Genomic DNA, 16,507 nt, shown 5'->3' on the forward strand with positions numbered 1-16,507 from the left:
CATCCCAGAGTCTAACCGTCCTTCCTGGCAGACTCTCCCCTATCACATCTGACCACTTCACACGAGCGTTTAAACCTTGGTTTTTCTGTCCTATCCACAGTAAAATAACAGCCAAACTCGCCCCTCTATGTAATAAGAGGGCAGCCCAGTGTGGGTTCACGCATTTGCAGACATGGTCTCAAGTCCTGTTTTGTATCCTTTCTTGCCAGTGTAATCTTGGAGAGCTTCCTGTCCCTGGCCTGCAAGTTTCCTCATCTGTAAAATAGAAAGAAAGTAACAAAGCCTACTTCAAGGTGTTGCCTTGAGAATTCAGCTAGATCACAGATCCATGTGCCCAATACATACCCTTAATCCCTGTGCAAAAATGTTTAAAGACAAAACATGGACACAACAGACACACAAAATCTGTTGCCCTACAGAATTCTAGATCCCTTTGCTGAGTTCTAGACCCTTTTGCCTGTCTCTATGTGGTTCTCCCTCTGAACCTGTAGTACCACCGTTCGCTGAGTGCTGACTATGTACCAGCCAGACATTATATCAAATTCTTCTCATGTTCCTGAATTCAGCCCATCACAACCGCCCAATAAAGTAGGTGCTGTTGCTAAGCCCATTTAACAGATGAGGAAACTGAAGCTTTAAAAGAACAGCTTGCCCAAGATGACCTAGTAAGTGGAAAGTCTGTCCCTAAGCCATCCTATGTCTCAGCCTCCTCACTGAGGACTCTCCCCCGAGAGTCTTCACTGGCTCTGGTATGGGAGCAGAGCCCAGGGCCCTGTCATCCCCTCACACATGGACCCTTTGCGGAAGAGGGGTGAGCTCCTTTGCCTTCACACCCCGAGTACCCCAAACTGAGTCTGGTGCCAGATCCCAGTCATGAAGGAGGGCAAAGGGAGAGGATAAATTTGTCTTAACAAAGTGGGAACTTTTTGCTCAGACAAATGAGATTTAAGTTCTTGTCCACTTTCTACCCTTATTTCCTAGGTGACCCTGTGCATGGCCGCTATTTCTTTTACGAAATGGGGATAAGAATACACTTTCTTCCTGGACACAAAGGCAGAGACAAGGGATCATTTGCGAATCCTTCCGTTTGAACATAGCTAGAGGATGCCTAGCTTCTTCATGCTACGTCCCCAATAGTGCTCGGCATATACTAGGTGCCAGGTGGTTATTTGCTGCCTCAGTAAGTGACTCAGTGCTTTTCTCAGCTGTTTTGTGATTATTAAAAGCTGCAAAATCAGGGGTGCCTGGGTGGCTCAGTGGGTTAAGCCTCTGTCTTCGGCTTAGATAGTGATCTCAGGGTCCTGGGATCGAGCCCCGCATCAGGCTCTCTGCTTGGCGGGGAGTCTGCTTCCCCCTCTCTCTCTACCTGCCTCTTTGCCACCTTGTGATCTCTTTCTCTGTTGAATAAATAAATAAAATCTTTAAAAAAAATAATAAAAGCTGCAAAATCAGCTTTGAATCAGCAGGACCTGATTCAAACCAGTGGGTGGGCTGAGTGGGGCTCTTCCCTCTTCTCTAGGAACCAGCTGAAAACAGGGGCTTAGGTTAGGGGTTGTTCAGCTGGGGTGATGCTTATGCACACACCTGCCGGTGCCTAGAAAGGGTTAAACCTTGGGCAGCATGGCCTGGGCGTCCTGCAAACCTGCCTTGCTCCATTACTTTGCCTCCAGCTGAGATTAAGCCATTAGTTTACTCATAAACAGGTGGCACACTCCACCTGAGCAGTGGAGATAAGGGTGGTTTTCTAAGCACTAAAGGCTGCCCTCCGCACCTCAGCCCAGCTGCCACCTTGGTCTCAGGAGTCTGACAGCTTGTCCTTTTTAGGCAGCTCTGAGTGCTCTGGTAACCCTGTGTGTTTGTTTTAAGGCTTCAGGGGTCACACAGAAATGAACCCCACGATTAGGCATGCAGAGTTGAAGGTGTCTTGGGCCATGAGAGCATTGGTTGAGTACTGTTAAGCCCACCAAGTCAGGAGCAGTCTGGAAAACCCTCATTCCAGAACTAAGGCTGGTGTCTCACCAAGGACCTGGAAGCCTCAAAAGGCCTTGCTTTTAGTTCCATATAATCTCAATTCTTAGGCCTTCCTCTCCAGGACTTCTCCCCGGCCCGTCTGATAGTAGGGCTGCCTGTGGAACATTAGAGAGGTCCTTTGACAACTCTGATTATCAACAGCCTCGTCTGGCCTGCCGGGCCATGGTCTGTAAGCCAAATCTGGCTCACCGCTTCTTCTTGTCTGGCCACAGGTTAAGCATGGTTTTTACATTCTTAAGTGATTTTGAAAAATCAGAAGAAGGTTATTTTGTGACATGTGAAAATTGCATGCAAGTCAAATTTCAGTGTCCATAAATAAAGTTTTTTTGGAACAAGACACCTTAGGGTACCTGGGTGGCTCAGTCATTAAGCACCTGCCTTCGGCTCAGGTCTTGATCCCAGGTCCTGGGATCAAGCCCCACATCGGGCTCCCTGCTCGGTGGGAAGCCTGCTTCTCCCTCTCTCTCTGCCTCTGCTTGTGTTCCCCTATGTCTCTCTCTGCAAATAAATAAATAAAATCTTAAAAAAAAAAAAAAGAACAAGACACCTTCATTTACCTACACTTCACTGTGGCTTTTGTGCTATGCAGGGCTGAGTAGTTACTGAGTGGCACCTTTGCTGGGCGTGCTGCAAATCTAACAGATGCTACACGATACTGTCAAATGTGAAATGCAGAAATTCTATTTGCAGGTCAGAATTAATAGATGGACATTTGCAATTGATTTTTTTTTAAGATTTTATTTATTTATTTGACAGAGAGAAATCACAAGTAGATGGAGAGGCAGGCAGAGAGAGAGAGAGAGAGAGAGAGAGAGAAGCAGGCTTTCTGCCGAGCAGAGAGCCCGATGCGGGACTCGATCCTAGGACCCTAAGATCATGACCTGAGCTGAAGGCAGCGGCTTAACCCACTGAGCCACCCAGGCGCCCCTTGCAATTGATTTTGATGATAAGGAATACTCACTTTGAATCGTTATTAAATAAAATGTTATCCACATGAAAGAATCCCATCATCTCGTTAGTGGAACTGTATTTCGAAAATTTGGCCTCAATTATCGTTATTATATTTTTCATTAATAAAAATGGGGGAGTCTTTTTTTTTTTTTCCTCTCTTTTACCTTAAAAGAGTCCTAAATTTTGCCTCTTGGTCTGCAAAGCCTAAAATGTTTGTTATCTGTTTTTTTTTTTTACAGTAAAAGTTTGCTGACAGTTCAGAACCCAGACAGTTCCAGAAATTTCATTATTTTGGTCGCTCAACTCTACGTCCTGTGTTGTTTTACATCCATACAGAGCCTAGCCATCCTTTATAGACCATAGTCAAGTTTGGGTTCAAATGTTCTCACCTCCCTTAGCGAGCCTAAGAATGAATAGAAAGCCCTATTAAAATGAATCCCTTGTCCTGGCCTCCTGGACGGTTCTCTTCTGGCCTCCCGGCATGTCTGGCACTCCACGTAGTACTCTCAAGGAAGGCGCTGACTCACTAAGGACTCACTGATTTTCCTTTCCTCATTTCTGAATCTCCATAAGAGAAATTTCATTCACAAACCAATGGAAAACGAATTCCTTTATGTAAATATCTATCAAACATGGTGCTAGTGGTTAGGTCAGTGGGAGATGCTATCTGGCATCAATCTCAACTTCCAGGCCTGGGTGGCTTAGGGACATGGATTCCGCTAGGAGTCCGAAATCTCGAGCCAAGTCTTAAGAGATTTCACTTACACTCTGCCACTTCCCGTGTGACCTTCTCAAGCTGCTCCCTTTCTCACCATCTGCATTTCCTCATCTGCACAAGATGGGGCTCAAGTTGAGTTAGCACCAGGCTATCCCGATGATTTATTTTCAGCTTAGTTGGCAGTGAGGCACCTCTGCAGGGCTAGCACTGAGTACTGCCAATGTACTACTTCCTTCTAAGCAATAAACCCAGTTCTCCAGACTCGCCCATCCCCAGTCCCGGACAAAATGTCTCTGTAAGCACTTGCAGCCACATCCTCCCCTCCTTCCCCCTCACCTGTCAACCACATGCTCCCAAGGATTCTGGAGTAGACTCACCTCCCATAGCCTCAGGCTTGGCCAAGCCCAATTTCTTCATCCAGGATCAATTCCTTTTTCTTCTTACCTTAAAGAGTAATAATGGGTCACACTGTTAAGCCCACAGTCCTTTCTATTCTTCCCTCTGCCTTGGATTTCCTCTTCGGTTGTGTAATGAGGCCTTTATAATATCCTCTCCTTGCTAATAGGAATGAGGCCTTCTGGAGGAGGTGGTAGAGGACATTTGGTCGCCTATGCTGGGAACATGGGGGTTCTTGACTCCTACCTCTCCCTAACTCCCAACGGCCCTTAGAGCTTCAGTCACCCAATCCTGCTGCCTCTTTCCTCTTAAGAATGTCTCAACTCTGGGCCACCTGGGTGGCTCAGTGTCTGACTCTTGATTTCAACTCTGGTTTTGATCTCAGTGTTGTGAGATGGAGCCCCATGCCGGGCTCCGCATTGGACATGGAGTCTGCTAGTCGGCTTAAGATTCTCTCTCTCCCTCTCTCTGGGCCCATTCCCCCTCTACTCTTAAAAAAAAAAAAAAAAAGAAAAGAAAAGAAAAGAAAAAAGAAATCTCAATTTCAAACGTCACAGCCCTATTCTCTCTCTCTCTCTTGCTCTCGCTCTCTCTTGGTTTGCTGGGGCTACTCTCTCTTATCCTGCAACCCACTCTCCACAGAGCAGCTACAGGGGCCTTTGATTTCTTTCTTTTCTTCTTTTTAAAAGATTTTATTTATTTATTTGACAGAGAGAGAGAAAAAGGGAAAGAGAGGGAATACAAGCAGAGGGAGTGAGAGAGGGAGAAGCAGACTCCCTACTGAGCAGGGAGCCTGATGCGGGGCTCCATCCCAGGACCTGGGATCATGACCTGAGCTGAAGGCATACGCTTAACTGACTGAGCCATCCAGGAGCCTACAGGGGCCTTTCTTAATGCAGGTCTGGCCACATGCCTATCCTCTCCGGCTTAAATCCTTCTATGGCTCCCCATAACCCAAAGGATGAAGCCTAGGTTTCCTTACATATTGGTGGCTCACAGCTGAATCTGACATGGTTTTTCTGCTCAAAAGAGTAGTTTCTAAAGTTGAATTTGGATGTCTTTGGCAGGGACATATGCTCAGCTGGCTCTAAGACATCTGAGCGTGAGCTCCCACCAGATTTTAAGAGCTCGCCTCTTGAAACGAATATTTGTTACTTTTCCCCTCAGATTTGCATCCAAGTCCTTTTTTATTAGGGAAGAATTCTATGTGAGACTTAGAAGGAAGCAAGGCCTGCCCTAACCAGGCAGGGTGGGGGCACAGGACCCAGCTTGATCAAGTGCATGTTACCCCTTGGGTTTTGAGTCTGGGGGGACGGCCTGGGTCTGAAACTACTCTTGAAGGAGTAGCAAGGCATCAGCACTGTGATTCCAGACACGGGACCTTGGCGGCTGACCCAGACTGCCAATTCCCATACCCGGTCTTCCTAGCCCTCACCTTTCTCCCAAACCTGGTTCTCAGGCCTGATCTTGAACTCTATGAGTCATTTAAGAGCCTTCCTTTGTGTCTTTTTCCACTTAACAATACACAAAGTGAGTTTCTGTGGCTGCAAATGAGATGCCCAAATGCCACCCCAAGTCCAGACTGACGATGTGTCCTTTATTCCTTAAGCTCAAGGCTCTGCCCAGGTGCCTTCACGTCCCTAGAGATCTGCACCTGCTGGTCATGCTGGGAGGGCAGACAGCCCTAGGAAGGGAATGGCTTGTTATGTGAGTCAATGAAATTTTCTTGGGTGGGATTTTCTGTCACATGCAACCAAAAAGACCTATTATAGTCATTAAACAATATATTTTATTACATTTAGAAAACATTTACTGATCAGGTCCAAGGAGAGATCAGTGCTAAGCCCCATCAGCTAGCCTTGAGTTGTTTGCCTATGCTGCGGCTATTTCCAAGGGAAAAATCAGGTGCTGTGCCAAGAAGGGGGAGGTAGGGAACAGGCACCCGGAAGATAAGCCCAGTCCTCTCAGTGGACACTGGTGGTCATCATCACTTTGTTAATTCTGAAACTAAGGGAATGTGCTTTCATTAGAGGAGTTAAGGGACCCTGAGTGGGAGCAGACAGGAGACAGCCTGTGGACCAGGAGTCCTTCCCAGCAAGAGTTAACACTGAACTCCCCAGCGCTGGGAAGAAGGGACGGCTAAGCCAACTGCTCTAAGGTCAGCCAACAGGCCAATAGCCGACTTTCTGCCCGCACCTCCTCAGATTGTCCCCCCATGGATTCACCATTTTCAATACTTTTAGGGAGAGTCACAGAGACCCACACCATTGACCTTGTAAAACTGCTGTGAAGATCAAGCAGAAGATACCAGTTTTGAACACATTGAAATGCACGAAATCTCACAGAAACATTAGCCAGAGTGATTTCAAAAGGTATGTATGTTCTATCTTTACCCAAATTCAACCATTTTGATGGTATTGCCTTGTTTTTAGGTTGAATCCAAGTCCTTTCTCAGGTCCATGAGGCCCTGCTTGACTGGGTCCCACCAAACCTCCAACATTGTCTCATGTCCCTTGGGGGGCTCAGTCAGTCAAACATCTGCTTTTGGTTCAGGTCATGATCCCAGGGTCCTGGGATCGAGTCCCACATTGGGCTCCCAGCTCAGCTGGGAACCTGCTTCTCCCTCTGCCTGCTTGTGCACTCTTTCTCTCAAAAAAATAAATAAAATCTTAAAAAAAAATTAAAACAAATGCAAGATTTTCACAGGATTGGGCTTTGTGGCGACCTGTCCTGCCTGGCTTAGAGCTCTCCTCCCTTCTTTCCAGTCAAGCTCAGCCCAAAGCTCACCTCCTCACAGAAGCCTTCCCTGATACCTCATACCAAGTCAGGGGCCCCAATGCATGTACTCTTAGTACCTGGACTTGGCCTTCTTCGTTCTGCTCTCAATTGCAGTTAGCTACTTATTTTTCTAAGAGTTGACTTATGCCTGTCTCTCATGCTAGAAATTGGCCCCTGGAGGGCAGGGACTATAGGAGATCTATTCCATGCTCAATCCCACAGGCCAACTAAAGTTTCTCAACAAGTATCACTGAGAAAAAGAATGAGCAAATACACGCACTAATTAAGGTTATCAGTTTAATTCCTTTTCTACAGTAGTTATTGGGGTAGGCCCTGTTTATAGCATATATTTTACCCAAATCAACAGATTAGGTAGAAAATCCGAAGACAATTGTGATGTGTTCTGCTCATCTGGAGAGAAGCTTCATGGAAATATCATCGTTAGTAATTTTTTTTTTTTTAAGATTTTATTTATTTGATACAGAACACAAGTAGGCAGAGAGGCAGGCAGGATGGCGGGGGGAGGAAGGGAAGCAGACTCCCTGCTAGCAGAGAACCCTATGTGGGGCTTGATCCCAGGACCCTGGGATCATGACCTGAGCCAAAGGCAGAGGCTTTAACCCACTGAGCCACCCAGGTGCCCCAGCTAGTAACTTTATTTTTTTTAAGATTTTATTTCTTTATTTATTTGACAGAGAGACAGATCAAAAGTAGGCAGAGAGGCAGGCAGAGAGAGAGGGGGATGAAGCAGGCTCCCCGCTGAGCAGAGAGCCTGATATGGGGCTCGATCCCAGGACCCTGAGATCATGACCTGAGCCGAAGGTAAAAGCTCAATCCACTGAGCCACCCAGGTGCCCCATAGTAACTTTATAATACAAATCATACACTGGGTCATTTACATATACAAAAGAAAAATCTTTTGTAATATTCAGGAACAAAAAGGTCATAAAACTGCAGCCAATATTCTATTTGCAGATAGTTCGTAAGCGTATGCTATTCATACACTGAGCAAGCAATGTGGAGTGCCTCCTGGGGGCAGGCTCTGTGCTCTACCCTGGATGGCCGAGATGAACCAGACAGACAGAGCCCAGCCCTCAAGCAGTCTACAGGCTAGATGAAGCTACAGAAAACAAACAAGTAAAAAAATGACCTGGTCCTGCACAGAGACTTTTCAAAAAACCCAATGTCAATGAATCACAAACCACTCCATAAATGGGGTATGGCTGCCCTGCGGTCCAGAGGACGGGCTGGGGCTCAGAGAGAACCGATCCACCCGAGTTCTCTCTGCCCATGAGTGGTGGGGCTCGAGTTTGTCCACTTTGTCACACAGAGACTTTATTTCCCTCTTTGCCTGGCACATCTTGTGGCCAGAGATGCTTGTGCAAGACTTCAGAGGCTTTGGTGATTGAGATGGACCTGAAATTTTGCATAAGAAGGAATTTCAGAAACCAGACCAGGTGTCGTCCCCAGCCTCCTGGAAACCAGGCTATCACCATCTGTATTTTGGGAAACCCGGCCAATTCGCAGTGTTGCTGGCTGTCCTTTAATTGGCTGACATATTCAGGGGTGCTGCGGGCTGCTCCTGGGGTGGGTGTGAGCCCTTCGAAGTATCCTGAGCTTCCTCTTTTTCAGCTCTCCCTCCACACGATGTCTTGCCCCCATCCCCCTCCCCTTCAGTTGTGAAGAAATCCAAACTATGGCCAAGGCCTGGGAGGTCCCGCTAGTTTCTCTTCCTTCACCTTGGGACTGACCACTGCGGTTGTTCCTCAAAGGTACCATCCTTTCTCTCTCCAGGGCCCCGCTGCCCTGCTGGCATAGCCTCCCTTCCCCTGTCTGCATGGGAGGCTCCTTCATGTCCCCAAGTCCCTGCTCACATGTCACTGTCTGAGTCCTGACCCTGCTTGTGTTTTCTTCAGAGCAATGACCACCCCCTGGCCCGGTATCCCATGCTAATGCAATCATATAACATCTCATGTTCATTAGCTGTTTTTCCCATTAGAAGTTAATTTCCCTGCTGTGGCTCCTACACCCAGTTCAGCACTTGGTACAGAGTAGGTGCTAAAGAAATCCTGTTGTATTACTGAAATTCACAAAGTTGGAGAGGCTTCTCTCCCCATTCCACCCCCCTCAGCTACTCCATCCTTTGGGTTTATAAAGAGAAGCTTCTTTTTTTTTCCAAGACACACAGGGGGCACCACCTGTGCTGTGTTTGGTGTGAGTCTAGCCATCGTGGCGGGTGAAGTGGTATCTTACTGTGGTTTTGATTTGCATTTCTCTGATGACTAATGTTTGCAAGCATCTTTTCATGTTCTTATTGACCATTTGTAAATCTTCCTTGGAGTAATATGTATTCAAATCCTTTGTCTGTTTTAAAAATGGGTTGTCTTTCTTGTTACTGAGCTGTAAGGGTTCTTTATGCATTCTAGATACAAGTCCCTGATTAGAGAGATGATTTGCAAATACTTTCTCGTACTCTGTGGGCTGTCTGTGCACTCTCCTGTTGGTGTCCTTTGAAGCACACAGTCTTTAATTTTGGTGAAGTCCAAGTTATCTGTCTTTTTCTTTGTTGATTTTGCTTTTGGGGTCAGATCAAATAATTCTTTGCCAAGTCTGAGACTGTGAAGTTTATTATGCCTTCTACTTAGAGTCATGCACTTTCAGTCCTTAAAGTTAGGTCTTTGTTGCTAGAGTGGAAGTGGGTAGGAGGAATGGGGTGGCTGGGTGATGAACACTGGGGTGGGTAAGTGCTATGGGGAGCGCTGTGAATCGTGTAAGACTGATGAATCACAGACCAGTATCCCTGAAACAAATAGACCTTATATGTTAATAAAAAAAAACAAAAACAACTTAGGTCTTTGATCCTGTTTGAGTTAATTTATGTATATGATGTGAGACAAGGGTCTGACTTTATTCATTCTCATGTGGCTGTCCAGCTGTTGCAGCCTCATTTGGTGAAAATATTTTTTTTTCCTACTGTCAAATGGTCTTTGTACCCTTTTCAAAATGAGCTGACAACAGGTGTATACGTCTCTCAACCCTGTTGCACTGGCCTCTACAACTATCTTTGTATAAGTCCTACACTGTCTTAATTACTGTTGCTTGTAGTAAGTTTTGAGATCAGGAGGTGACGGAGGTCCTTCTACTTTGTTCTCCTCCACCCCCGCAGGATTGTTTTGTCTATTCTGGATTCCTTCTAGGTCCATATGAATTTTGAATCAGCAAGTCAATTTCTACAAAGTCATCATCGGGGATCCTATCAAAAATTGCACTGACTCTGGATCCGTTTGGGGAGTACTGTTGTGTCTGCAGCGTTAAGTGATCTGATGCAGGGCCATGGGAATACAGTCATTTTTGAAGGACATTTTTTTTGTTCCTTGCCTTTGTGACCCAGGGAGCCAGCCGGTGGTGCCAGTTGTGTTCTTTCCATGGGCTCATTAGAAAACAGTTGAGCGGGGTGAGGGTGATGAGGGCACCTGGCTGGCTCAGTCTGTTAACTGTCTGCCTTTGGCTTGGGTCATGATCCCGGGGTCCTGTGTTGGCCTCCCCACTTGGTGGGGAGTTTCCTTCTCCCTCTGCCCCTCCCCACCACTCATGCTCTTTCTCTCTCTTAAACACACACACACACACACACACACACACACACACAGTAGTTGGGGGGCCACCACAGATTCTTGTTTACTGCAGCCTCCTTGAGGCCCTGGTCTCGGGGCTGCGCCAGGAAGCCAAGGCCTTATCTGTGGCCTCTTACTGAGAGCAGGTCAAGGGGAGGATCCATGCAGGTGAGGAGAGACCAGGCTTGGCTTCCTCGAGGTGAGCGCCTTTAACATGGCTGGCAACGTCTCCCACAGATGCCAGCCAGTCTACTCCTTCCAGAATGCAGGTCACTCTGTAGCTCTGATGGGACAGATTCCTGGATGTCTCACAGAACAGACCACCTGCTCCAGCCAGGCACAGACAGGGTCAGCCCCACCAGGAAAGGACCAGAAGAGAGCTGCCATTTCACACAACTCTCAGGAAGGAGCAGGTCTGACCCTTTACCTCCAGCCGTGATGTGTGGCCCACGTTCCTCCCTCGGGCACTACTTTTACTTGTTTTGGTTTTGGTTTGTTCTGAGCCATAATCATATATTCCCTGTACTCTCATTCACTTAACATGTTTTCTTGACACCAACTCACAGCCGTTTAAAATAAACAGATGTGACCTTCATGTCATTACTTTGGAAAGCGAACCAGCATCACTTGCCATAGAGAGACGGTAACTGCAAAAATAAACACAATAAAACAAACTGTTATTCGATGATTGTTGGATATCATCTCCTCAAAGGGCTGTGAGCCTGGTGGAGAAGGGAGATTAGCCGGATTAGGGAGGTGCTGAGGCCCGGCAGGCGCCCAGCTGGGGATTTGTCCTCTGCTGAAACCAGTCCTGACCAGGGAAATGACAAGCTTTCACCCACAGATCAGCGTTATTCAATGACTTGTCCACAAGCCAACTGCAGTCATCCCGTGGGCACCACGCTGTGCGTCCCATGTGCTCGGACACCCTCTTCTCCTTCATTAACGCTTCACGTGAATGGTGCGGAGAATGCGGTGATCTCCATTACACATGGGATGAGAAACTTGAGGCCTCGGGGGCAGGGGCAGGAGCCAGGATTTGGATCGAAGCAGTCACTTTCCAAAACACACCATAGTTTTCTGGTCCATTGTGTCCTCTCTCCTACAAGTCAGCTTCTGGGACCCCAGCATGGAAGAGCTGGGTTTAAGAGCCGAACACCCCAAGTTCATGCCATGTCCCTCTTCATGTCAGTAGTTTCTCTCCCACACAGCCTCGACTGAATTGTACCCCGCCCCCACAAATCCAGAAGTTGAAGCCCTAACGCCCCGGTGTGACTCTGTTTGGAGATAGGGTTTTAGGAGGTAATTAAGGTTTAATGAGGTCATAAGCGTGGGCCCCTAATCCAATAGGACTGTGGCCATATAGAAAGAGGAAGACACCAGAAATGTCCCTTTCTGTCTGCCCTGTGAGGTCACAGCCAGAAGCGACCATCCGCAAGCCAGGAAGAGGAGCACATTGGTGCCCCGATCTCAGCCTCCAGCCTCCCGAATGTAATAAAGAAACGTCTGTTGTTAATCTTCCAGTCTGTGGGATTTTGTCATGGCAGCCTGAGCTAAGACCCCAGATCTGGGGGGTTTGGGAATCTATGTTATCCCTGATCTGCTGTCATGGACGCCCCATGACAAGAGCCCATGGAACTAACCTGGTCCCTCGCTGCTGCTCTGTCACTAAGGTAAGGCCTCAGTCCCTGTGTGCATCATCTGGAAAGTGGAGAAGAGCCAACCTCATCCACCTCTCAGGGTTGTTTTGGGCCTCAAAATACGATCGTGGATGTAACACAGATGGTCAAAGCTAAAAGGAGCTCAGGAGTTCATTTCATCCTGCTCTTTCCTCTTCCAGGTGAGCAGCTGAGGGGCAGAAGGGCCTGGGCTCCATCGGGCTCAGCAAGAACTCCAGCAGGGATGCCCCCCGTCTGATGCTTCCTCCAGGCAACCACACTGAACGTAAGAGCTGCTGGAGAGAGTGAGACGCCTCCTTGGGAGCCGAAGAAGGAATTGTCTGTGTCCAGACTCCCTGTGTCTTGGATGCTGTCCCTTCCTGGGGGCTCCACAGTTCCGGTGCTGAAATGGCCCGTTATGCTCTCTTCCCACAGTTACCCTGGATTAGCATCCCATCTTCCTTTCCTCTGCTCCACGTGCCCAACAGCAGAGCCACCGCCGGGATCCAAGAGAGGATGGGGACGTCACCTCAAACTCCGGAAGAAAGTGCCCTCCCCAGCCTCCTTCGTCCCATGAAACTCCCTGCCGGAAGGATGCCCATCCTGTATTTGGGGCACCATTTGCTTCTGACCATTGTTTCCTTCGAAATGGGAGGCATATTCTAGACTATGGTCACCTTCCCTCCCTTCTCCCAAGAGGGGAGGCAGCTGGAGGGAGCTGGCAGAGCAGGGCCCAGCCAGGAGGGACGACCTGGTCCCAGAGCTCAGCAGGATGGAAGGACCGCCATCCGGGTGCCCCGGTGTCTGGTACCCAGCAACCTTTCTGTGCAGCCCAGTCCTGGTGAGGCAGATCTAGTATGAAGATCCGTGTTACTGTTATCCCTATTATGTGTATTGTTGAAAGACCCTGGGCTTGTGAGCCGGACCGACCTGGGCACAAGTCTTGCCTTTGCGGAAAGGTGAGCAGAACAGCGCCTTGAAGACACACTTCGAATAACGCCTACCTCACGGGATTTTAGTATTTGGCCCATGGCAGGAGTCGAAACCATCGGAGCTGCGGACATAAGCCCTTGCCTGTATCAGCACTTAGAAGTTTCTAAAGTGTGTTCAGATGCCATATCCAACCCGGGTTTATTTTAGAGAAGGGGAAATGGAGGCCCGGAGGGAGAGGCTTCGGGGTGTGCAGTATTCAGTGGCAGGAGCGGGACTGGCAGCCATGGCTGTAGGTGAAGGGAACAGCTCTTCTGGGCGGCTGTGAGCCGACGTCCTTCCCACGCTCTGTCACTGGGTGCAGGAGCAGCGACCCTCCCACTCCATCTTCCTGAGCCTTTTCTCCAAGGTAAAGCTAGCAGCTGGTTGTCCAGAGGAAACGTAGATCTGTGGCAGGCCTGGGTCTGAGAGATTGAGAGTTTCTGTCACCTTTATCTTCTCCAGGGCTGTGTGCTGGGAGCTCTGAGGAGTGTTCTGGGTCCTGGGAACCATAGTTGGGGGGGGGGGAGGGTCCTTAGGAACCACGGGGCCTTGGGAAGAGCTGGTAAGTATGTTGGTCTACACTGGGAGCAGCATTAGGTCCTTTGAAGCCTGGGGACCATAGGCTGAAGGTTAGTGACCTGTGCAAAGAACGGAGGTTGGGGAGAAGTCTGCCATCTTCTCATAGGCGAGACAGAGGAGGTTTCCAGAAGCAGCCGGTCCATCCTGGCAAGGATGCAGAAGGTGGGCTGTGTGCTTGGGTAAGGAAGGACCCTATGTCACTGCTCCAGCTCCTCTTGTCTGTAGCCTCTAGCCGTTAGAGAGGAAGCAATAAACTTGTATAGCATGACCCAAATTGTATGTCCATCTCCTCGTCACTGGGCCATTAAAGATCAGGAGCTATGGTGGGGGGGACCAGATGGGGATTTCTCAGAAAGCCAGACTCTGCTGACCGCCCCGTGTGCCGGGCATTTTCACATCCACATTCTCCTTTAACTCTTGAAGGACTTTTTCCTAGAGCTTTTGAAGGGAGCCCCAGCCCACCCCTCGGCTTCCGATGTAGCCTTCAGAACTGTAAGAGAATACATTTCTGTTGTGTCTGTCTGCCCATTTTGTGGTAATTTGTTAAGAATTTCTCTTAGAAATGAGGACGGGGGTGTCTGGGTCCTTCTGAGCCACAGAAGGAGTGAGCCAGTCAGTGAAGGCTCCGTGTCATCGTCTGGGTCTGAGGATGTGACTTAGTCATAAAAGTTACTGTTTATCAAGTGACCCAGTGCTGGTGCCTTACAATCTTATTGCATTTATTCCTCATGGCAACTCTGTGTGGACTTATTATCATTCCCTTTTTACAAGTAAGGAAACTGAGGCTCCGGGAGGAGGTCGCTTGGATGGTAGCTTTGAACCCAGGCTGCGTGACTCCCAAGACTGTGCGCTTTGCACCCATGAGGGGTTCGAGGAGCGAGGGCACAGATGAGCATTCTAGAGAGTTCCTGGCCTGACCCCGGACGGTCAGCCTCACTAGTGACATTTGAGGACAGAATGGTGGGTTATGCTTCCTGCAGATCCGCTGAGGGGCTGGCGGCTCCCTGGGGTTTAAGGCTGGGGCACAGAAATTGCAAGTCCCTCTTTCTTACACTAGCACCTGAACAAGGGCTGAGCCTTGACCTTGCTGCTGCCTCCTGCTGTCCCTGGGCGTGGGTGGTAGATAAGCCGGGGGAGGAGTTCCGTTCTTTTAAAAAGATGACTTTTGTTGGCTTCCTGTCTTTCTCCTTATAATAATGACAAATCACCCATTTTAAGGTGATTATTAACCTGATCCGGTGGATTCCTTCCCTGGTCTCCTTTCTTCTCCTGTTCTCTCTGTCCCCCTTCCTGTTTTGTTTGCTTCTTTCTCACTGGCCCTCTTGATCTCCTTCCTTCCCCTCTTTTCTCTCTGTGTATTTTGCTCCATGCATGTAAACAGGCAGAACCTACATTTGCATACATAGCATATGTGACGTCAGGTCTCATCATGTGCTCCCCACTGACTTCCCTTCCAACCCACAGCATCTTTCAGGGGGACCCGCGGGATGGAGCTCATCCCTTTTATCAGCAGCACATTGTCCCGTGATTTGCCACGGACCACTGTTTCATTCAGGAACATGCAAGTTACTCCCCCACCTCACTGGTAGGAAGCTCCCTAAGAGGAGCATTCTGGCACATCCATCCGTGCATCTTATTTTCCAAAATAAAATTCCCCTATGGTGAGTGCTGTGAAGTGTGTAAGGCTGACGATTCACAGACCTGTGCCCCTGGGGCTGAATAATACATTAGAGGTTAATGAAAATTTAAAAAAAAATTCCCAGGAGAGGAGTTCTAGGTCAGAAGAGACGTTTTCATGCACACATTTGAAATCATCCCTAAGATCTCATCCCGCCCTCCTGGGTGAGAAGGGGCACGGGTGCGAGCAGTGAGCAGCATGGTGGCTCTAGCCTGGGTGGTGGAGAGGGCATATTATCCTAGCTTTCTTCCACATTCCTTTAATCATTAGAGAGACTAGGTATCTTTTCATATGGATATTGTCCATTTGCATTGGTTCTTTGATGAAAATAGATTTTCTGCTGGGAAAACCTTGATCTTCACTTGTCAGAGATCTTCCTATAGGAGGGGTGTTCCCTTTGTGACATGTATGTGTCCTCATTCCCACCCCCTCCCCCGCCCCCGTGGGACTTCTTTGCTCTTCTCGGCTGCTGGGGTTTGCAGGCGCGTCTCGTTGGTAGCCAGTTGACTTTGTAAGCTGTTCTATAGTCTCTGTGCCTGCTGTCCTGCAAAGCAGGGACTCTGTCTGAACTCTGTTCTGGGGACTCGGGCTGTACCATAGAGCAGGAGGGGAGAGGGCATGGCCCTTCAGGGACCTCAGTGTGACTTTAGGTCTTGTCCTTCTCCCTACTGGTCCTTAAAGACCTAGTTCAGGTGTCGTGGACTCCAGCAAGCCTGCCTGACCCCCTCCCCTGTGTTAGGCCCCCTCTGTGCCCAGCAGAGCACATGCCCCCCCGGAGCTGGGCTAAGGTGTTTCCTTGTCTGTCTCTCTGCCAGCCCTGGAGCCCTTTTAGGGTGGGCCCATGTCCTGCTCACTGCTAAATCTCCGAATCCCCACGAAGCTGGCCACATACTAGGTGCTCCATAGACATTACCTACCTCTAGGGTCACCTTTTAAGTTTGGGAGCTCGGGAGCATGATATTGGGGGAGAGGGCGCGAACTGAAGGCTCTTCCACACAGGCTTCCCGGGCTGTCTAACGCACAGCAAGCCCTCTTATGAGACCCTGCATGGGTCTTGGAGGCCATGTGGTCCATGGAGAGCCAGACTGTAGGGGGATGGTAATAAACGCAACGGCCAGCCAGAGCGCTCCGTGCA

Source organism: Mustela putorius, unplaced genomic scaffold (assembly GCF_011764305.1).
Source record: "Mustela putorius furo isolate JIRA1106 unplaced genomic scaffold, ASM1176430v1.1 tig00000145_pilon_pilon_pilon, whole genome shotgun sequence".
In the NCBI taxonomy this organism is placed as follows: Eukaryota; Metazoa; Chordata; class Mammalia; order Carnivora; family Mustelidae; genus Mustela; species Mustela putorius.